Here is a 24,972-nt window from a genome sequence, read left to right as displayed (position 1 = left end):
ATGAGCTTTTAACAGTACTCATGTACCGAGCTAGTGACCACACATGTCCTCCTGAATTCAACAGCTGTGGCCCGCACCTCACCTCCTAAGCCCCCTGCTCCATAGACAACTGGAGGAGGAGGACAGAAGAGGGCCACTATTGATGGACACCAGCTTTTGGGGCAGTATATTGTGCTATACTGTGTTATTTGGTTCTGTTAGAATAGTATTTAGCACTATGGTATTGTTGACCCCACCTTCTGTTAATTTGGACCTTCCTACAAAATTAAGACACTTTTTTTTTTTTTCCAGGGCCACTTTAAGTTCCCAGTCCACCCCCGGTTCTAACAGGTGACAGAAGCCCTTGAAGTCTTTCCAGCTGGACTTTAAAGATAAGGATCATCCACCCAGCAAGAAGACCTACCCAAATGAATGCAAGCGACACATTGGACGAGGACAAGGCCTACCTGACCACTTACCTTGGCACCGCACTGCCTCATGTTTCTCCCAGTCGATAACATTGTAAATATTCCCCATGCAACATGGATATAAATCATTAAATTATCTCAATTAAAATCCTCCACTGCTTCATTCCAATACCTAAGATCAACATAAGCTGTGACCCCTCTGATTTATTTCGATTGACCTTCCAGCAACTGAAAGACTGGGAAAACCTATATGTGTCCTGGTTTGGTGGTATTGTAGTACATCCTAAACTATTACACCTTATACAAGCAATCCCAATAGAAGTACCAGAACAATTATTTTCCCACCTGAAGAAAGTCATACTCAGATACATCTGGAAGGATGATCATAGCAGATTAGTTTATTATACAATTACAAAACCAAAACTAAAAGGGGGATTGGCGGTCCCAGACTTTAAGAAACATGTAATTGCCATGCATGTTGTCAGGCTGATGGAACGGCACATTAGATCCAGGAGAAAACCTTGCTTCATAGTACCATAGTACCGGTGGACGCCATCTTCGCCCACACAGGTGACCAGATCGCCTCTCATACTGTATCCAACTAGGCTACCTGCACCCTAACCATATTCTACTTACTGTAGGTGTCTGTTTGTCTTGGCCGCCGCTTTCTGCGTGGCAATGTCCTACATTGATATACCGTGGACACGCAAGTAGTAGCCATCTTATTAACAGGGAGGTTCCCTGTCTATTCAATCTATCTAACATATATTTGTTATGCTGTTTCCTGCCTTCACTAAGTCAGGCAGTACTGTCCCTCTCTGTACCCTGTACAGGTGTACTTAGCGCATCAAGCTGCCTCTGTTGGGCAACATCTAACGGGGTCTGGCAGTATACAGACACATTAATTAGCGACCCGAGGGGCTCAGTATTTATGTTGTTTTTTGATAGAATCTTCTTTTCAATTCCACGGTTTATATTTGATCTATATTGTTTGACATCAATATCTACATGAACCACACTTTACAATTTTCCTTGGTGTCCCCTGATGAGCCCTCCAAGTGTTTTGGCGAAACGCGTTGGCGCAGGGATGTGTGTATTTCACACTTCCCATGATTTCATTCATCCTTCATCACACGAATCCCTGCCATCTTTACGCCCACCAATGTAAAGATTGTGTCTGGTACAAGAGTATTTTTCTTCTGTTTGTCGTTTTCCTTATAAGTTTTTCTTGTTTTTTATGTATTGGTCGATTAGGGGCACTCTGTGTGTTTTTTATTTTTATTTTCATATTAATAAAGGCTAAGTTTTATAGGGTGGTCATCTGTGATTATACTTAACCTCTGTAGACCATCAATAACTATATTACCCTCTGACGGGTTACAGTCTGCACTGTGAGCTTCATGGGACCATCATCATCTATGTACCATCCCACAAGCTCAGGAGAAAAACTGCATCAATTCGAATACAAGGAGCACTGTGTCAAGGCTGTGATGAGTCTTTTAGAGCATGAGACTCTTTTTGAAGTGCCTCTCTTGCTAATAGAGGGTGGTCCCCATTGGTTAGACCCTCTCTATGGTACTCATATACCCTAAAGGCAGTGTTCCTTAACCTGTGGCTCTCCAGTTGTGGCCTGATGGGAGTTCGCAATATCTGGTGAGACACAGGTTGGGGAGTACTGCCCTAGGGGTTGTCCACAGGGTATAGTTATCTTCTAGTTCCAGTCAGTGGCATACCTGAAAAAAAAGGCACAGCCACCAGTAGGGGGAGCTCAATGCAATGAGACTATTACAGCTTCCAAAATAATAATTCTTTATTTATATAGCGCCAACACATTCAGCGGCGCCTTTACAATAGGGGGGTTCCAGTACAAACAGAGTCAGAACTAACATAGCAGCAAAAACAGATCAAGAGCTTACAATCTATGAGGAGATGGGGGTGACACAAAAGGTAGACAAAATAGGGGAGCAGATATAAAGCTGCATGAGCCAGTCACCAACTGATATCTGCATTGCTTCTGAGTATCAGGCTCAGGGGAGTGAGTTTGAAGGGTGGGGGGGGGGGGGGGGTTGATTGGTGAATGGAAAAAGGTTTGATCAGGGGATGTAATAGGCCAACCTAAAAAGTTGTGTTAGGAAGTGCCTAATACTGTAGATGTTGTGAATTAATCTAATTGCTTGGAGTACGGCGTTCCATAGAACTGGGGCAGCTCTGGAGAAGTCTTGGAGCCAGGAGCTATAGGTTTGGATTATGGTGGATGTCAGTCATAAGTCATTGGCAGAATGGAGAGCATGGGTAGGATGGTAGACAGAGATGAGGGAAGAGATGGAAGGGGGTGCAGCACTGTGGTGAGCTTTGTGGATGAGAGCAGTTTAAATTGAATCCTGTACTATGTGGGCAACCAGTGCCATGACTGGCACTGGACAGAGGCATCAGAGCAATGACTGGCACAAGGCAGAGGCATCGATGCAATGACTGGCACAAGGCGGAGGCATCGATGCAAAGACTGGCACAAGGCGGAGGCATAGACCGATAGATGAGGGGGGGGGGGGAGTCTGGTGAGGGGAAGGCCAATTAGTAATGAGTTACAATAATCCAGATGAGAATGGATCAGGGCAACAATGAGAGTTTTTGTTGTTTCCACAGTAAGAAAGGGACATGCTGCCTAGGTATGATTATGGGGCCAGGTTTAGGTTTGGTATGGTATGGTGCCAGGTTTGATGTCAGGTTTAGGTAGGTTAATAGATGGAGACAACATCAGTAGTTCAGTTTTCGAAAGATTCCATTTCATATAGAGAGAGGACATGATGTTAGAGACAGCGGACAGACAGTCACTGGTGTCCTGTAGTACAGCAAGAGTGATATCGTGGGAAGAAGTATATAGTTGGGTGTCATCGACATAGAGATGGTACTAGAGACAAATCTGCTGACAGTCTGTCCAATAGGGACTGTGTAGAGAAGAAAGAGGACAGGACCAAGGAGCGAACCCTGAGGAACCTCAACATCAATAGGGAGAGAATGGGAAGTAGAGCCAGCAAATGACACACTGAAAGAGCATCGAGAGAGATAGGAAAAAAAAAAAACAAAGAGAGAGCTTAAGGCCTATTAGTTGGAGCATGGTGAAGAGATGGTGGTCTATAGTGTTGAATGCTGCAGAGAGATCGAGGGGAATTAGTAAAGAGTAGTCACCATTGCATTTAGCTGTCAGGAGGTCATTGGTCACTTTGGTGAGGGCAGTTTGTGTAGAATGTAGGGTGCGAAAACTAGTTTGAAGCGAATCAAGGAGAGAGTTAGCAAAGAGCTAGCGGATAAGGCAAGAGTAGACCAGACGCTCCAGGAGCTAATTTCCTGTTAGATGTTTTCCATTTTTAATTTTAAGTAGGTGGCTAGATCGTCAGCATAGAGGTCTGTACTAGGTGCCTGCACTTTTGGACTAAGAAGGAAGTGAAAATTGCCAAATATTTTGTAATGTCAGTAGGTAGGGACGAACACAGACACCGAGCCCTAACTAGAACCCACGCCAGCTTTCTTTGCCTACGTGCAGTGCAAGCTCTAGGTAGCAAGTCTGCAACCGGTCGACGTTCCCTACTCTGCTATGGTACAAGACAAACAACACCAAGGGACAAAAACAAAACACAGAGTCATACTGAAAGAACCAGGAGGACAGCAAAGTACCATATTGAGAGAGTAGTCAAAAACTCAAGCTGAGATCTGAACTAGATGAGAAGCTCAGTAGCAATACGTTAGACAGAGAGTGGTCAAAAGGAAAAGCCAATGTCAAAACACAAGTAATCCAAAATACATGAACAGGAACCAGGAACACAGCTTAGTGAGTCAGAGACTATCACTCGCAAAGGTGTATTGCCAGGAAGGGAGTTAAATAGAGCATTGAGTTCCTGAATCAGAACCTGATAAGTCCATGGACTCGGTGCTCCATAGGACAGTTTACAGTCTTCACAGTAACTGGGCGGCTGGGCTGTCACTCAGCGCGCCCCCAATCTCTCCCAGCACACGCAAGCTGCAGGGAGAAACAGAGCATTGTGCAGCCTGGAAGTGCATCTCGCCTGGCACGGCCGCGCCAAATCCAGAGACCGCTGCACTGTAGCCTGGACAGGTAAGTTTGTGACAGATCTTTTTGGAATTATCAGATAGTGAGGAGATCATGGTGGTAAAGTAGATTTGTTTGGCGAGTTGAAAGGCAGAGTTATAGGTTGTCAACATGAATTTATAATGGAAGATGTTTTGTGGTGTGCAGGTTTTTCTCCATAGGCGTCTGGCACTTCTGGAGCATCATCGGAGGAAGTGAGTTTGAGGTGTAAGCTAGGGTTGCTTTCATCTCTGTTTGTAGGTTCTGAGTGTAGGGGGCACTACTTCATCCAGGCTGCTTCTGAGGGCATCATTATAGTGTTCGGGACAGGAAAGGGAGGAGATTGGGGACAGTAATGACTGTAGAGAGTCTGAAAGTTTCTTAGTGTCAATGGCCTGTAGATTTCTGATTGTGTGATTAGTAGGAGTGGGCTGAGATGGATCAGGACTTGTGACAGTGAAGGAGAAAAGTCTGTGGTCAGAGAGCGGAAGAGGAGAGTTGGAAAGGGAGCAGAGCCGGAAAAAGACCAGGTCAAGTGTTTTACCGTCTTTATGCCTCTGGAGTTTGAAAGCTATGAAAGTCCAAAAGAGGAGGTTAGGGACAAGCTGGGAGGCAGATAGGGCTGTTAATGGGGATGACAAAGTCGCCCAGAATGAGAGTTGGTAGTTCTGAGGACAAGAAACATGGCAGCTTGGCAGCAAAGTGATCCAGCAACTGAAACAGAACTGGGTGGGTGAGCCAGGCGGTCAGTATACAACTGGCACTCTGGGGGAGAGAGGATGAAAGAGTCTGAGGGTCTAGACCTCAAAAGATGGGAATAAGAGTGATGGTACTGGGGAAATGACCTGGAAAGCGCATTGTGGGGAAAGAAGTGCAGCTACTCCACCACCATGTCTGCCGTCAGGTCTGGGGGTATGTGAAAAGTGTAGGCCACCATAAGAGAAAGCAAAAAAGAGACAAATCAGATAAAGTACAACAATGCCATAGTCACAAAAAATATTATAGTGCTAATGCTACGCTTATTTATAAAGTGAGATGCTTGGCCAATGCATTTTGTACAAAACCATCTGAGCCCGTCTGCCGTACGTCAAGGCGATCTCTGTTAGACGGGTCCTAACACTAAATACTACCCGTTATGCGCCATAATGGCCGCCATAAAATTCAGGGAGTGTTGGATCCACATGCAATGCTTTTATCATTTTTGGTGCCATAATGGCCTCCATTACAAGGGATGCAGGTACCAACATGCATGCCGAGCCCACTCTATACCTTTCCTTGTGCCAGACAGCTTCCAATGAATGTAGTGAGAGCAGGCCACAGCTTTACACTGAAACTAATTAAAATCAGCCTATGGGGCAGACAGGCTAATCAGGAGTGCACGACTCGCTGGAGTGCAACATCTCCAGCATTGTAAATCTGCAAAAAAAAGGGGGTTAGTCAGTACCTCCCAGTGCGCAGGTGCACGCCGCCATGGCAAAGACCTAGGGAAAAAAGAGACGATGCAGCAGCACTCTGCAAATCAGATCAAGTACAACAATGCCATAGTCACAAAAAATATTAGACCCCTTTCACACGGGCGAGATTTCCGCATGGGTGCAATGCGTGAGGTGAACGCATTGCACCCACACTGAATCCGGACCCCTTCATTTCTATGGGGCTGTGCACATGAGCGGTGATTTTCACGCATCACTTGTGCATTGCGTGAAAATCGCAGCATGCTCCTCTTTGTGCGTTTTTCACGTAACGCAGGCCCCATAGAAATAAATGGGGTTGCGTGAAAATCGCAAGCATCCGTAAGCAAGTGCGGATGCAGTGCGATTTTCACGCACGGTTGCTAGGTGACGATCGGGATGGGGACCCGATCATTATTATTTTCCCTTATAACATGGTTATAAGGGAAAATAATAGCATTCTGAATACAGAATGCATAGTACAATAAGGCTGGAGGGGTTAAAAAATAAAATTAAAAAATTTAACTCACCTTAATCCACTTGTTCGCAGAGCCGGCATCTCTTCTGTCTTCTTTTGTGAGGAATAGGACCTTTGATGACGTCACTACGTTCATCACATGGTCCGTCACATGGCCCATCACCATAGTGATGGATCATGTGACGGACCATGTGATGAGCGTAGTGACGTCATCAAAGGTCCTATTCCTCACAGAACAAGACAGAAGAGATGCCGGCTCTACGAACAAGTGGATTAAGGTGAGTTAAATTTTTTATTTTTTTATTTTTTAAACCCCTCCTTAACCTTGATTGATCCCCCTGGACGCCCTATAGTGTCTTCGGTGGGATCCATCTTATCCCCTCTGGCAGTTGTCCTAGAAAAAGTTTTGAACCCTTTGGTGAAATCTACAAAATCGTTCTTATGGGATACACCACATTTCTTGAGGATCATAACAGAGTTGGGTCCTGTTCCCATTGAGAGCCTCCTGGTGACCATTGATGTTGTAAGTTTATATACCTCCATTGGTCATTAGTGAAACCAACTATACGACCATGGAACAGAAATTTTTTCTTGAGCTATTACATTTGGTTCTCTATAAAAATTACTTTTTGTTTATAGATATGTTTTACCTGCAGAGGCGTGGCACCGCGATGGGGTCGAACGTGGCCCCGCCCCATGCAAATCTTTTTATGTCATCATTTGAAGAAAAACATGTATACAATAATCAGTTATTTCAAAAAAATGCCATTATTTGGAAAAGATTTGTGGATGACATTTTTTGCATATGGGCGGGGTGCCGTGAGACCCTATCAGATTTTTTGAATGATTTGAATATTGCAGTTGAGGGTTTACAGTTCACAGTTACCTGTGATATAAATCAGGTGAGTTTCCTAGACACTAAAGTTATCAAAAACCCTGGGGGTCATTTATCTACAGATATCCATCGTAAGGTTACTGATAGAAATAGTATATTACATTTTAAAAGTGCCCACCCATCGTCCCGTAAAAAAGCTATTCCTAAATCACAATATCAAAGAGTAAAACGAATAGTCTCAGATCCAGCTTTACAAAATATAAGAATGACAGAAATGACAGAGAGATTTTGCGAACGTGGTTATCCGCAGACTATTCTGAAAACAGCTAGAGAAGGGATAGAAGGGGAAAGGGCCTCATTAGATGAAGGTAAATTTAGGATAGCTTTTATTCATAGGTTTCATCCATTTAATGTAGGTATTGACAACATAGCCAGGAAGCATTGGCACCTGTTGAACAAAGCATATCCTCAAGTTGATGAATTTAAACATTCACCCCTCATCTGCAATAAGAAGAATTCAAATTATCGTGACAAATTGGTTCATGCAGATTTAGGTAGGATATCCACAACACGGATGGGTACATTTCCCTGCCTGCATTGTCTCCAGTGCTCTCATATAATTAAAGGCCATTCATTTCATCACCCACACACTGGTAAAAGTTTTGGAATAAAAGTTTTTTTTACCTGTGATTCTGCAAATGTTATATACCTCATTAAATGCCCTTGCGGCCTATTGTATGTCGGTGAGACAATGCAGGCAGTGAAGGATCGCATCAGTAAACATAAATCTGATATTAGGACAAAAAAACGTATGCTACCGGTTCCATGTCATTTTGAAAAACACAAACATACTGTCGCACAGTTACGTTTTCAAGTATTAGAACAGGTGAAGAGACCAAGGAGAGGGGGGGATGTCAAGAAGCTTCTCCTTAGAAGAGAGGCTTTTTGGATCCACACCCTGGATACACTGCACCCAAGGGGACTTAATAGGGAGAGTATGAGGTCGCACATTTATGAGATTCTGTTGTCAATATGTGAAATACACATGCATACTCAATATACCTTTCATGTATTCTTTTTAGACCGCTGCCTTGTGATGAAAAGGACTTATAGATTCTCCAATAAGGTAGAATGTAACCTGTGTTATATGTTACTTTGTTTCACTTGTTGTTACTTGATTACTAATTGATTGATTAATTATTTGAAATACCGCCCACTGGGTGGAGACGTTACTGAGGGGCGGTATTAGACCCTATATAATGTTTAATTTAGTTTTTGGATGTACCTGTTGAAAAAGGCTTGCATGCCGAAACGCGTCCTGGTTGTAGGACTTTTTGCTTTATGAAGAAATAAAGAAGCTTATTCTACAATAGACACAGCTGCTGGGATCCATCATTTGCATCAACTGGGGATTGCTCCTTCCCCATGCAGCGTGCACACAAAGGTGAAGTGCTGACCTGTTTCTTGGAACAAGTGTGAAAGTAGCCTAACCCAAACCTGAACTTCTGTGAAGAAGTTCGGGTCTGGGTACCACAGTCAGTTTTTTATCACGCGCGTGCAAAACACATTGCACCCGCGCGATAAAAACTGAACATCGGAATGCAATCGCAGTCAAAACTGACTGCAATTGCGTTCCTACTCGCGCGGGTTTGCCGCAATGCACCGGGACGCATCCGGACCTAATCCGGACACGCTCGTCTGCAAGGGGCCTTATAGTGCTAATGCTACGCTTATTTATAAAGTGAGATGCTTGGCCAATGCATTTTGTACAAAACCATCTGAGCCCGTCTGCCGTACGTCAAGGCGATCTCTGTTAGACGGGTCCTAACACTAAATAGGACGGCAGACGGGCTCAGATGGTTTTGTACAAAATGCATTGGCCAAGCATCTCACTTTATAATTAAGCATAGCGTTAGCATTATAATATTTTTTGTGACTATGGCATTGTTGTACTTTATCTGATTTGCAGGGTGCTGCTGCATTGTCTCTTTTTTCCCTAGGTCTTTGCCATGGCAGCGTGCACCTGCGCACTGGGAGGTGCTGACTAACCCCCTTTTTTTTGCAAACCATAAGAGAAAGCAGCAGGAGAAGCAGTGTCAGATTGCTAAATACATGTTTCGGTGAGTGCCAGCAGTTTAAGAGAATTAGCGAGAAAGAAGTTGTGAATGTACGGCAGCTTGTTACACACCAACCATGGATTTAAGAGCGCATATTTGAAAGAGGGAATAGAGGACACAACAATTGTTTATGAGGTTAGCAGGGTATCTATGGGAGATGGGGAAGGGCTTGAAATGTGAAGAAGGTGGGCCGTGGTTTGGATATATATCCCCTGAAGTTAGCAACAAAAGTATGAAGAGAAAGAGCAGATGGTTGTGTGATTTGTAAGAGTGCTTATTATGCTGCACCCTGGAACATGATGGGTTTAGATGATTCAGGAAGGCGAATAAAGCAAGTGAGCTGTACATGGGGGAGGAAAGGAGTGAGGGGATGATGTGGAGAGAGTGAAATGGTTGTATTAATCCATCAAGCCATCAGCAACTCCTGCATGACATGGAACCAGAAATTTGCTAATGGGTAAAATTATAATAATGACACTGGATCTTTCACCGTGAGAAGATAATGGAGCAGCAGACAGGCGTTCTACAGCAGTTTAATGCCTACAACCCGCTATATGCAGCATTATTCTGTCTCCACCGATGCTGACGAAGGACTTCTCTTCCCCCTCTCTCCTCAGACAGGTAGATTATAAATTACATATCCAAAGCGACCAGCGCCTCCATGGATGGAGATGTATAGCCTGACATGAACACCACATGGTTATACCTACTGATGCCAGCTTTGTCATATTATATTACAAAATTATATAAATGTTCAGTTGTCACTAATGGATGACTACAGTGGAGAGTGACAACTAAAGACAGTGCAGTCCTTGGGACATCCATATTCACACTGGAATACCTATGGATTACCGGTAGAGCTGACTCTTGGGGCTCACCATAAAGTAACATGCAAACGCACGGTTATTAATTGAATGGCTTTCAACCGGGGCCCAATTCAACATAAGACTAATCCTGTCTACAGGAGTGCGATAATGACAAACCGATCCTCAATAATAGCACAGTTTAAAAATTTGATGGAGTGGGAAGGCTGGTGGAGAATGCTCTGCTAGATACCAATATGAGGACATCCCACAGATTTGGCCTGGCTTGAGTCTACCATTTTAGGTTTCCCTTCCTTTTAGGATCTGTGATGGTCTCTACCACAGTCACGTCTTAGTCCTTTCCAACTGCTATAAAGTTTTTCTCAGAGGTATCAGATAGAATGTACATGAGAGCATTCATAAGATTTCAGGATAATGATTAATGGGACTGCATTATAGTAAGGTTCTGGGAATCTCATTTTTCTTGGTAGGAAGGAAGTTGTCAAAGGTGTCTCCACATAACAGCTGAGAGCAAGTGGATATGTCCTGAAGTTATGTAGCAGTAGGATGGCTTCATGGTCACCTCCAAGTTCAACTGGAAGCTACAGATAGCCCTTCTTGGACATCACATATCCACTTTCTCAGGCCTTATTGAAGTGCTATGTTTAAGTTTTGCCCAGATTGTTTCTATAGGACCTACATACTTTGCACTGGATCCCATTGGAGACCAGTGATTGAATCGGTGAAGGCAATCATATGTGAGCTAAACGCTGCAGAACAAATATCTTGAATCCCATTCATTTGCAGTTAAGGATAAGTTCACATCAGCCTACATTGCCGATTCCTCCATATTTGCTGGAAAAAAATTTGTGCAGTATACACTATTGGAATATTTTTTTTCCCAGTGGAATGATAAACAACATGACAAAACCCAACGGATCCCATCATGAGTCAGTGGGGTCTATCTGGCACTAATATACATTTTTTTATTAAAGGCTATGTACGCCTTCGGGGGCAATTTTTTATGATTGCATTTTACCCATTTTGGGCTAAAAATAATTTTTTCAGTTGGTCTTTATTACAAATATTGAGCCGTTCCGTCACAAAGGGTTAACTGTTTTTCTAGCTGTTGGAATGGTACTTTCACTTTGTGCTGGTCACCAAATAACCCTTATCTGTAATTTACTAAGAGGTCAGAAACACCCATTTAAACCACATTCTTATCAGCAAGATAAGAACTGAGCTGTAATGAGTGTTTATAAGGTCAGAGATAAGGAGCCATCATCTCCCTGCCTGACGGAGCAGAGAGAAAATTCAGAACCAGCTACTAGATAAACTCAAAGCTGTGCAGGGAAAATGGCTCAATACTTTTTTAATAAAGACCAATTGAAAAAAATTATTTTTAGCTCAAAATGAGTATAATACAATAATTCTAAAAATTGCCAAAGGTGTAAAAACAAGATTGATACTTGCTCCACATCGCTCTGGTCATCCGCCCCTGCTGTCTCTATCTTCCTGTCCCCATGCTGTTTACATCCAGCTGTCTATGGGCATGGTCAAGCCAATGATTGGCTCCAGCAGTGACATGCGACGAATATACCACATACAAATCCACAGTCCTAAATCCACAGCATATCCGCTATGTGTGAACATACTCATGCTGCGCCCTCATTAATATCTACCTTGCCCTGCATACCCTCTGTTTCTGTGGCAAGGATACGGGGTATCTTTTTGACAAGGGCATCTCTCAGGACCACCAGGACACAGAAAAGAACAACTGTGTCCCAAGGGTTTTGTGCATGAATTGTGCACCTCTGCCTGCGTATGGACTGTACTGAAATGCCTATAATGGTTCAAAAAAAAGGGTTGGAATTTGCAAGATTAAATAAAATATCACATTCTCTTCTAATAATTTTATTTAGTTCAATATTTTTTTTTAAAAATGGTAAAAAATTTCCCATATGAGTGAATGCAGAGAGATTAGTCAGTCATGGATGTCAATGTATAATTGATTATGGGAGAACAGCGCCACCTGTGGCACACACAGTGCATATAGCTCTTATGTATGAGCCATAGGGCTGTCTGAAAGAAATCTTTCTCCTGACTTTGCTACAATGTATCAGTGCAGGTAAAGCATAAAAAACCTTGAGACCACACACAGAACTGCATCCACCTCTCCTCTCAGGGCTGACAAAATGTGACCCTGGGCAAAGTTCAAGATGGAGCCCCAAATACTTGGTTTCTGGGCAGAGTCTATTTGGCTGTAATTTACCAACCGCAATGGTGGCAAGTATGCAAGGGTTGCCAACCGTTCAGAAATAGGGCACAATGGGGATTATTACTGTGAAGGGGGCACAGAGGGCATTACTACTATAAAGGGGGAACAAAGGGCGTTACTACTATAAAGCGGTCACGGAGGAAATTACTACCATAAAGGGGGACAGAGGGCTTTATTACTATAAAGGGGGCACAGAGGGCATTACTACTAAAAAGGGGGCATATGACGAGAAAAAATGGGTATTTTAACTATGAAGGGGTCCCAAAGTGCATTACTACTGTGAAGGGGGCACAGAGAGCGCATAACTACTGAGAGGGGGAACAACTGTTATGGGGGCAAAGAGTAGGCATTACTAATGAGAAAGGGCACAGTGGGATTACTACTATGAAAAGGGCACAATGGGCATTACCATTGTGGAAGAGCTACAGATAGGGCATTACTTCTGGAAAAGGGTCACAGAGAGGGCATCACTACTGTGAATGGGGCACAATGAAGGGATAGGTACTTTAAAGGGTTTCTGTCACCTCAAAAATCGGTATTATGCTAACTGACATTAGCGATGTGCTAATGTCAGCTGAACATAACTATATTAGTGCCATTTCACTGCCTGAAGCCTTCAAGACCACTTGAAAAATGGCAAAAATTCCTATTTAGCATGGCTGGATCCTAACAAGGTTCCAAGTAGAGCTTCAACATGCAACAAGAAGAAATGGGAGTGAGACCAAACATTTTTTGAGCATTCAATTTAATGAAAACAACGAATAAACTGAAACAGGCTGTTTTTCAGCTGATCAAAAGTTTAGGATCACACCTCCAAAAAAAACTAAACCCCCCCAAAACAGAAATCCAACTTCCAAACATGAACTCAGTAATGAGTAGCTCCGCCGTTATTGTTTCGGCATGCTTGATGCAAGCGTTTCCATGAGGTGAGTGGGAACATTTCTCCAAGTGGTGAAGACGGCCGCACGAAGGCCATCTACTGTCTGGAACTGTTGTCCATTTTTGTAAACTTCCCTTGCCATCCATCCCCAAAGGTTCTCAATTGGATTTAGATCAGGGGAACACGCAGGATGGGCCAAAAGAGTGATGTTATTCTCCTGGAAGAAGTCCCTTGTCCTGCGGGCATTGTGTACTGTAGCGTTGTCCTGTTGGAAAACCCAGTCGTTACCACACAGACGAGGCCCTCAGTCATGAGGAATGCTCTCTGCAACATCTGGACATAGCCAGCGGCCGTTTGACGCCCCTGCACTTCCTAAAGCTTCATTGTTCCACTGAAGGAAAAAGCCCCCCAGACCATTATGGCGCCCCCTCCACTGTGGTGCGTAGAAAACATCTCAGGTGGGATCTGCTTGTCATGCCAGTAACGTTGGAGACCATCAGGACCATCAAGGTTAAATTTTTTCTCATCAGAGAATAAAACTTTCTTCCACCTTTGAATGTCCCATGTTTGGTGCTCTCTTGCAAAGTCCAAACGAGCAGTTCTGTGGCGTTCAAGGAGACGAGGTCTTTGAAGACGGTTTTTGTTTTTGAAGCCCTTCAGTCTCAGATGCCGTCTGATGGTTATGGGGCTGCAGTCAGCACCAGTAAGGGCCTTAATTTGGGTCGAGGATCGTCAGTGTCTTGACGGACAGCCAAGTACTGAGGAAATTTATTTGGGTCTTCCACTTTTTTGTTCCATAACCCTCAGGATCATTTAAGAAATTCCTAATGACTGTCTTACTGCGTCCCACCTTAGCAGCGATGGCGGCTGTGAGAGACCCTGCTTATGCAGTTCAACAACCCGACCACGTTCAAAAGGGGAGAGTTTTTTTGCCTTTGCCATCACAACGTGTGACTACCTGACAGAAAATGACAATGAATCCACATCTTTGCACAGATTTGGCCTTTTAAAAGCATGTGGTCCTAAACTGTGGATCAGATGAAAAACAGCCTGTTTCAGTTTAATCGTTCTTTTCAATTAATTTAATGCTCAAAAAATGTTTTGTCTCACTCCCATTTCTTCTTGTTGCATGTTGAAGCTCTACTTGGAGCCTTGTTAAGATCCAACAATGTAAAATAGGATTTTTTGCCATTTTTCCAAGTGGTCTTAAACTTTTGATCAGGACTGTATTATAGTTAGCCTCTAGGAGCAGGGGGGGGGGGGTTGAACCTACTCCTTGAGGTTCCGTTTGACCACCTCTTTTGACGCCCTTCTTCTCTTGATTGACAGGGCCAGGGCAGCACTGCTCTCCTCCTGCCGGCGAAAATCTCGCGTCTGCGCCGTCCCGTTCAGCATTCGTTGCAGGCGAAGTGAAGGAAGGACGTTCTCCGGAAGCCGGCTTCCTCACTGTGACGTATTCAGCACAGGCACAGTGAGGAAGCCAGCAGCCGCCAAGCATCCCTCCCTCACTGCGCCTGCGCCGAATACTGAACGGGATGGCGCAAGCGCAAGATTTACTTAGTAGACAAGGGCATCTGGCCGACAGCAGCTACGCCCCCCCCCCCCCCTTCTAAAGGCTAATTAGCAAATTATAAAAGTTTGTTTTTCTCAATAAAGGAATCAAGAAGAGAGATGGCACTAATATAGTTATGTTCAGCTGACATTAGCACATCGCTAATGTCAGCCAGCATAATACCCATTTTTTCAGGTGACAGAAACCTTTTAGTGGTTTAGTGGGGGCACAACACAATGTGGGCACAGCTACTGTGAAGGTTGTACAGTGAGGGTATAAATAATGTGAAGGTTCTAATATAAGAGCATAGATACTGTGAGAGGGCACCGTGTTGGCAAAACTACCACGAGGGGCCAAAATATGGGCATAACTACCATGAGAGGTACAATGTGAATATTATTAGGGGTCACATAACTGGACATAACTACTGTGAAGGTTGTACAATGAGGGCAATGCTACTGAGAGGTGGCACCATTTTTTGGGGGAAGGGTGACAGATAAAGGACTCGCCCCGGGTGCCAAAAAACCTTAGGCACTCCAATGCCACTGAGGCCAGGAATTGGCTGCAGCGGATGTTGACGGCGGGGACCTGACTGAGGCAGCTGTGAATATGGTCTGGAGGTGGTTAAGATTTCCAATAAATGCAGTTCCGTGTGATTTTATCATCATGAGAAGTGATAGACATATATGGTGTAATGGGATAAATGGTCTGGAATAGGGAAACATCATGAAAGGTGACAAAAGCCCAAGTGCAACCACATAAAAGGTCCCCATAGTGATGTGGGGACAAGGGGTGTCCAGTACGTGACGATATCACCAGATCTCGGGCTCTGTGACGTCATAATGGCGGTTGCTACTATGTCTCTATAGCAACGGAACCTTTAATCTGATGGAATGTGACGAGTCCAGTAGTGGGATAGACAGCGACTGATACAGTTCTGGGAACCTACCTGCTATTTTACAGATTATTTTTTTTCTTGCGATTTAATATTACTTCTTACTCATGGGTGAGAGGTACAATTTATACTTTCCTGAGGAGGCTGAGAACATCACTACAGGTAGGAACCAGTCTTGGGGTCCACTGAATAGGCAAATGGGAACCTAAGGATAAGAGGACAGTATCAAATTTTGTTATGTATGTCCTACTTTTTAGCCAATCCAAGAGGAAAGAAGAGGCCGCTAGAGGCCATAGAGGAGGACGTCCGCGATTGGACTATAACACGGGACCCAAGTGGAAAGCTTGTCCTCGGACAAGCACAGCACATAGTAGTCAAGTAAGCTTACAGTACCTCTCTAGAACATTCGCCTCATGACAGCATTGGCACACTGCTTGGACAGATGAGGTCTTGGACGGTTCACTTTGTTCTATAATCCTTATGAAAGTTGCCTGTGTAGGAAATGTAAGTGTAGGAATAGCTTGTCTCTAGATAAAGCCAAATCCTTAATATTAATTCTCTGCTTTTCGGACTTCAGACCACCTGAGAAAAAGAAGAGGATGTGGACTGTACGTCAAGAGAGAGGAAAGAAACCAGTGTGGGCCTTAATAAGAAACCAGTACCCCGGGAGGTTAATGCTCAGACAGATGGATCCAGAACACCGGATCATCCTCAAGTAAGTGTTCGCCTTAAATGTCCATTCTTCCTACTCTTCATTATTCTGTATTTCCTAAATCTGGTGAATATTTGGTAAAGTTAGCAAAATTATTTAATGTCTTTTGGTTTTCACCCTAGGATGAGAATGGTTGTCCCCTGAGGAAGATACTAAATGAACAGAAGGATGTCAGGGCTGCCCGAACATCTACCTTGACATCGACCATGCTGTCTCATACAGCAGGTCTCCCTATAGACGCCAGTCTTTACTACTGGATGGTGGTTCTAGCGGATCACAGAAGCCCTTGAAGTCTTTCCACCTAGACTTCAAAAACAAGGATCATCCATCCAGCAAGAAGACCTACCCAGATGGATGCAAGCGACATGTTGGATGAGGACAAGGTCTACCTGACCACTTACCTTGGCACCGCACTGCCTTATGTTTCTCCCAGTCGATACCAGTCTAAATGACTAGGTGGTGGCTCTAATGGGTCACAGATGATCTTGAAGGTCTACCCTTTGGATCAAGAAGTCTTTGGACAAATGTTGATCCCAGATGGAACAAAATGAAGCCAGGGCCGCCTGCCTTGACACCAAGGTGGACATCCACCTACATACCTGAGCTGACATCACATCAATCCTGTACCAACTCTAGGGAAACCTTTTGTCCATGCTCAACCTGAACAAAAATCTAAAACATCCCAGGACATTACAACATATAGACACTGAAGACATTTGTGTTGGGTCAGGTTGGGGGTGGCCACAATTTTTAATAAAGATTGATGTTTTATGATCTTTGCTCTTTCTTTTTTGTCCTATTAGAGAGGGGCACAGAGGGCTTTACTGCTATAAAGGGGGCACAGAGGGCATTACTACTATACAGGGGATGCAGAGGACATTATTACAATAAAATGGGGACAGAGGGCATTACTACTATAAATAGGGCACAGAGGGCATTACTAGTATAAAGGGGCACAGAGGACATTACTACTATAAAGTGGACACAGAGGACATTACTACTAAGAAGGATGCGCAATGGGCATTAGTACTATGAAGGGGGGCACATTGGGCATTACCACTACAATGGAGCACAGAGGGCTTTACTACTATAAAGGGGGCACAGAGGGCATTACTACTACAATGGAGCACAGAGGGCTTTACTACTATAAAGGGGGCACAGAGGGCATTACTACTACAAAGGAGCACAGAGGGCTTTACTACTATAAAGAAGGCACATAGGGCATTACGACTATAAATGGGGCACAATGGGCATTACTACTATAAAGAGGGCACAGAGGTCATTGCTACTTTAAAGGGGGCACAGAGGACATTACTACTATAAAGGGGGCACAGAGGACATTACTACTATAAAGGGGGCACAGAAGGCTTTATTAATATAAAGGGGGCACAGATTGCATTATTACTACTGTGAAGGGGTCCCAGAGTCTATTACTACTGTGAAGGGGACACAGATAGGGCATAACTACTGTGAGGGGGAATAACTGTTATGGGGGCAAAAAGTGGGCATTACTATTATGAAGGGGGCACAATGGGCATTACCACTGTGAAAGGGGCACAAATAGGGCATTACTACTGTGAAATGGTCACGGAGAGGGCATAGCTACTGTGAAGGGGGCACAATGAAGGGATAGGTACTTTAAGGGGGGCACAATGTGGGCATAGCTACTGTGAAGGTTGTACAGTGAGGGTATAAATACTGTGAGGGGGCACAGTGTGGGCATAACTCCAGTGAGGGGGCATGATATGCGCATAACTATGGTGAGGGGGCACAATGTGGATATTATTAGGGGGCACATATCTAGATATAACTACTGTGAAGGTTGTACAATGAGGGCAATGCTACTGTGAGGTGGCACCATTTTTTAAAGTATTGGGAGGGGGGGCAGAAAAAAGGCCCACCCCGGGTGCCAAACACCCTAGGCACTCCACTGCCACTGAGGCCAGGAATTGGCTGCAGCGGATGATGACGGCGGGGACCTGAGTGAGGCAGCTGTGAATATGCTCTGGAGGTGGTTCAGATTTCCAATAAATGCAGTTCTGTGTGATTTTATCATCATGGGAAGTGATAGACATATATGGTGTAATGGGATAAATGGTCTGGAATAGGGAAACATCATGAAAGGTGACAAAAGCCCAAGTGTAACCACATAAAAGGTCCCCATAGTGATGTGGGGACAAGGGGTGTCCAGTACGTGACGATATCACCAGATCTCGGGCTCTGTGACGTCATAATGGCGGTTGCTACCATGTCTCTATAGCAACGGAACCTTTAATCTGATGGAATGTGACGAGTCCAGTAGTGGGATAGACAGTGACTGATACAGTTCTGGGAAACTACCTGCTATTTTACAGATTATTTTTTTTCTTGCCATTCAATATTACTTCTTACTCATGGGTGAGAGGTACAATTTATACTTTCCTGAGGAGGCTGAGAACATCACTACAGGTAGGAACCAGTCTTGGTGTCCACTGAATAGGCAAATGGGAACCTAAGGATAAGAGGACAGTATCAAATTTTGTTATATATGTCCTACTTTTTAGCCAATCCAAGAGGAAAGAAGAGGCCATTAGAGGCCATAGAGGAGGACGTCCGCGATTGGACTATAACACGGGACCCAAGTGGAAAGCTTGTCCTCGGACAAGCACAGCACATAGTAGTCAAGTAAGCTTACAGTACCTCTCTAGAACATTCGCCTCATGACAGCATTGGCACACTGCTTGGACAGATGAGGTCTTGGACGGTTCACTTTGTTCTATAATCCTTATGAAAGTTGCCTGTGTAGGAAATGTAAGTGTAGGAATAGCTTGTCTCTAGATAAAGCCAAATCCTTAATATTAATTCTCTGCTTTTCGGACTTCAGACCACCTGAGAAAAAGAAGAGGATGTGGACTGTACGTCAAGAGAGAGGAAAGAAACCAGTGTGGGCCTTAATAAGTAACCAGTACCCCGGGAGGTTAATGCTCAGACAGATAGATCCAGAACACCGGATCATCCTCAAGTAAGTGTTCGCCTTAAACGTCCATTCTTCCTACTCTTCATTATTCTGTATTTCATGAATCTGGTGAATATTTGGTAAAGTTAGCTAAATTATTTCATGTCTTTTGGTTTTTACCCTAGGATGAGAATGGCTGTCCCCTGAGGAAGATACTAAATGAACAGAAGGATGTGAGGGCTGCCCGATCATCTACCTTGACATCGACCATGCTGTCTCATACAGTATGTCTCCCCATAGACACCAGTCTTCACTCCTGGATGGTGTTTCTAGTGGATCACAGAAGCCCTTAAAGTCTTTCCACCTAGACTTCAAAACAAGGATCATCCATCCAGCAAGAAGACCTACCCAGATGGATGCAAGCGACACGTTAGATGAGGACTAGGCCTACCTGACCACTTACCTTGACACCGCACTGCCTTATGTTTCTCCCAGTCAATACCAGTCTAAATGACTGGGTGGTGGCTGTAATGGATCACAGATGACCTTGAAGGTCTACCCTCTGGATCAAGAAGACTTTGGACAAATGTTGATCCCAAATGGAACAAAATGAAGCCAGAGCCGTCTACCTTGACACCAAGGTGGACACCCACCTACATACCTGAGCTGACATCACATCAATCCTGTACCAACTCCAGGGAAACCTTTTGTCCATGCTCAACCTAAACAAAAATCTAAAACATCCCAGGACATTACAACGTATAGACACTGAAGACATTTGTTTTGGGTCAGGTTGGGGTTGGCCAAAATATTTAATAAAGATTGATGTTTTATGATCTTTGCTCTTTCTTATGGTCTCATATATTGTATCATCAGAAAGATGAGATGATATCAGTACTTCAAGTGACTAGTCAGCTGTGTAGGCCTCTTTATTGGGGGAAGCTCCACCAGGCAGAGACCACCCATGAATTGACGTTTATATAAACCGACACCATACTCCAACCCCTGCCTCATGCCAACATACTAGACCTTTCCTGCATGATCACGAACATGTAGGTAACAGGAATGGTGACAACAATAAATGGTGATCACAGTGTGGACAAAGGAAGAGGGCTCCCTTTTTCCTCTCTCTGTCAGCCCCAGAAATGTGATAACTGCAGTCAGGCCACGTTCCCTTTCCACAAACTGAACAAACAGGTGCTTTGCCAATGGCAGTCCACCACTCTGGTCCCTTTAAGGAAAAACTGCCCTAATTCAAATACGTGGGCCACCATGTCATGGTCATGATGAGTCTTTTAGAGCATGAGCTACTCTTGCTAATAGAGGGGGATGCCCAGTGGTAGCCCCTCTCTATGGCACCCAAAGGGCAGTGTTCCCTAACCTGTGGCTCTCCAGCTGTTGACTGTGTCTGTCAGGGCATGGTGGGAATTGTAGTTTTGCAACGTCTGGTGAGCCACAGGTTGGGGAGCACTGCCTTAGTACATATGTATAGGGGTTGCCACAGGATATAGTTACCCCCTAGTTCCAGTTATATCTCTTCATATCATTTCTGGTTTTCCTATATTATAGTGAATATCTGTACTCTACGGTTTAATCTGTCGCTGCATATAATAGTCCCTACACTCCCCTTTCTCTTCAATCCACCGGCGTCTTCTACATGACATGGAACCAAAGTTTTTCTAATGGGTAAAATTATGATAATGACGCTGGATCCTTCACTGTGAGAAGATAATGGAGCAGCAGACAGGCCTTCTACAGCAGTATGATGCCTACAACCCGCTACGTGCATCATTATTCTGTCTCCACCGGTGCTGATGAGAGACTTCTTTTCCCCCTTTCTCCTCAGACAGGTAGATTATAGATTTCCTATACAAAGCTACCTGCTCCTCCATGGATGGAGATGTATAGCTTGACATGACCACTACTGATGCCAGCTTTGTCCATGTTATAATACAAAATGATATAAATATCCAGTTGTGACTAATGGATGACTACAGTGGAGAGTGACATCTACAGACAGTGCAGTCCTTGGGTCATCCATAGTCAGACTGGAATACCTATGGCCCAGCAGTAGAGCTGACTCTGAGGGCCCGCTATAAAGTAACATGCAAATGCATGGTTACTTATTCAATGGTGCCCAACGGGGGCACCACTCAACGTAAGATCGCTCCTGTCTACAGGATCACTGAGTGTACTAACGACAAACCATGGACTCTTTCATTCTCCTCTAATATGGTCAAAGATCCCCAATTAATAGCACAGTTTAAAAATTTGAAGGGGTGGGAAGGCTGATAGATATAGTAGAGTCAGAAGTGCTAAGTGTATAATGTAATTTGTGTGTCGCTCATCCAGCAGCCTCCTCTTGTCTCCATAGACTTCAATGTTAAATACTGGTCAGCCTGAGAATCCTTTTTCTTTAATAAGATATATTACAAAGTTTCTTATAGTCACATGCATTATTCATTTATAAAAAGTTGTTTTATAACTACCGGTACACTTTAAAAGGATAGTTTCATGAAAACAACCGCTGTCTACTGCTGAATTCGAAGAGACAACCCCTTTAAAAATGACTACAACATAAACAATAAGACCAAAGACCATAGAAGTGTTTAATTCTTCTTTTATTTTACAACTCCATATTCTACATAGTCAGCAAAAGTAATCATAGACAGAGAGGGATTTTGTCTTAATATACCCCCCCCCCCCCCCCAAACCTAACCCTTCCCCCCCAATAACTGTATACCCCCCTCTACTAGTATAGGGGGTATAATATTGGAAACGTAAGGCGACAGCGCCATCTTGTGCACACAAGACATAAATGCATTTGAAAGTCGTAGGCCTTAGTTGTCTATGTCACAAACAGTATATACCGTATCTACACGCACTGTACATATCTACGCACACAGAATATATAATCTATGGGCACATACCTATAGCTATACATACATTTCGGCACAGAAACACACGTGTGTAGACATTTCTTTTTTTTTCAATATAACCTGAGTTTTTCTACATGGTTCATAGATGGGAAGTAGTTTTTATACTAAATGGCACCAGGAAAGAAGAAATCAAAGGGATCGAGAACGACAGGGGTCACCCGCCTCCATACAGTCTGAGAAGGACCAGTCAGACCAGGTGACGTGTAATGTGATGGCGGTTTTACACCACCGGTAACTAAGACGATGATGGATGACTATGGTTGACTATGTGCTCCTATAATGAGCCATTCCGACCAATGAAAATCTATCTACATTTCATAGAAAAAAACATGAATATTTTATGACCCAATGTCACAGATAGTTCCAATGACTAGGAGCTTAAAGGGCTTTTCCAGGACTTAAAGGGATTGTCCATTTCTTTACAAGCTATGGCTGGAGGTCATATAGTGACGGCCTATCTTGAAGACAGGCCATCACTTGTAAAGGAGTGGACAATCCCTTTAAATAATGATGACCTATTCTAAGGCAGGTCATCACTATCAAATCAGAGGGGGTCCGACTCTCAACACTCTCGATGATCAGCGCCGCAACTTATTCCTTGGCCTGTGACGTCACATTCATCAGTCATATGGTATTTGTGCAGCTCAGTCCCATTCAAGTGAGTGGGACTGAGCTGCAATACCAACCACAGCCACTATACAATAGGTGGCGCTGTGCCAGGTATACTGTGGCCCCTTCTAACAGCTGATCAGTGGGGTGCGGGGAGTCCGACCCGTCCTAAGGATAAATCTGATTTAATCATTGTTCAATAAAAAGTTTTGCAACTTCCTAACATACTTTGTGTTTCAGTCCCTTGTCTTTTTCAAAATCTCTGCTTTCTGTCAATGACTGGAAAAGCACCTGATACTTCCCAGAGCTGAAAGTGTGCTACTTTTTCATCCAGTGTAGGCAACCCAACATGTGCTAAAAACATCAGCAGCACACAGTGCCGTGTCTTGTGAAACTACAACTCCCAATTTACCTTTGGCTGTCAGGGTATGCTGGGAGTTGTAGCTTCACAACAACTGGAGAAGCATAATATGAATCTATGAAATGTCCATTAACCTTGAGGAGGACCCGTCCTCCAAGAGGCAAGGAGACTTCACAAAACACGACAGGGTATTCTGATCTCTTAAAGTGATAGCATATACTATGCTATGATTGTGGAGGTCTGACCTCTGGGACACCAACTGTTCCTGAGAAGGAATGCTGGGAGATTTCAGCTCTGAAGCCTGCAGAATTGAAGCTTGATCTATCGTTGCAGACCCCTTCACAGTCTTTCCCTGCAGAGTGGCTCTGTGGCCGCCTGACCATCAAGGGACTGCAGCACTAAAGCAGGTTTTAATTCTGCAGCCTTCAGAGCTGAAATCTCCCAGCCTTCCCTGCTTGTTTTCTGCACAGAGGCTGCTCTGGTCCTGGATATTCTGCTATACATTTCAGAAACGACTTTAATCTGATGTCGAGTAGAACTAAATTATTGTTGATTGTTTCCAATAACAGACTCTGCAGAATCGTGAATGCAGCTCTGGAGTATAAAACAGGCAAATGATGCCGTGTATTTACAAAGTGACTCAACTGTAGCTGTAAAATAGTGCTCAATGGTTGATGAGGTTAACGAGGCTAGGAAAAGAAGGGGATCTCATGGCAAGAACGTAGAAACTAACCGACCTTCTAGAACATCATAGTCCCTTTTATGGAGAAACTCTGCCTATATGTTACAATAATAATTTACAATCTCTGCCTGTTCCTTATCGGACACCATCAGGACATGAACATCCTTGAAAGGGACTCTGTTCCCACCCGGTTCAGTCTAACGTTGTACCCCTGTATTTAACATTCACTTGAATGAGGCTGAACTGCAATACCAGACACAGCCTATGGACAAAGGTGGCGCTGTTTCTGAAAAAAAAAAAAAAACATAACTTCTAATTTTCTACGACTTCTTCATGCACTGCCAGATTATTGGGGCTGGGTTCCTCCTCTATGGAAGGTTAGAGTAGTCTTTGGCTATGGAAGGAGCAGTGCAGAAGCAGCCACATACCGCCAACCTAAGAGGTGCACGAAGCCCTCCTCCCCCATGTAGGGGGTATATATAATGATGTCATCTGATACGTTATCCTCCAAGCCATAGGATGTCAGTGCAATTTATTGCAAGACGGACATGAGACAAGCATGACATTAATCTGACTCCTTGTGACAGCTTCTTAATCCAATAAAGGGGTGACTAAAATGAGTTACGAGAGACGCTCTGATGAGGCTGCCGTAATTTGGAAAATGGGGGGAGGTAGTGGCGTGGGCTAAAAGCCGAGGGTACGGAGCTTTTGGTAAAATGTTCTTAAGGCACAAAAATAAAATAATGGCGTAACTGGTGCAGCCCCCGAAGCCTATGAGATAAAATAGAGGCTTCATTAAGAATAACTCTTGAAATTCCAACTGTCATTAAAGGGGTGGTCCAAGATGTTAAAGGGGTTGTTGCTAGGATATGCCACCAATGTCAGATAGATGCGGGGCCCACACCTATCTCCAGAATGGGACCCCTGAAGTGGGGCAAGAGCAGCCATGCATCA

The sequence above is a fragment of the Bufo bufo genome, chromosome 11 (assembly GCF_905171765.1).
Source record: "Bufo bufo chromosome 11, aBufBuf1.1, whole genome shotgun sequence".
Lineage (NCBI taxonomy): Eukaryota > Metazoa > Chordata > Amphibia > Anura > Bufonidae > Bufo > Bufo bufo.
Note: the sequence above shows the minus strand (reverse complement) of the source record.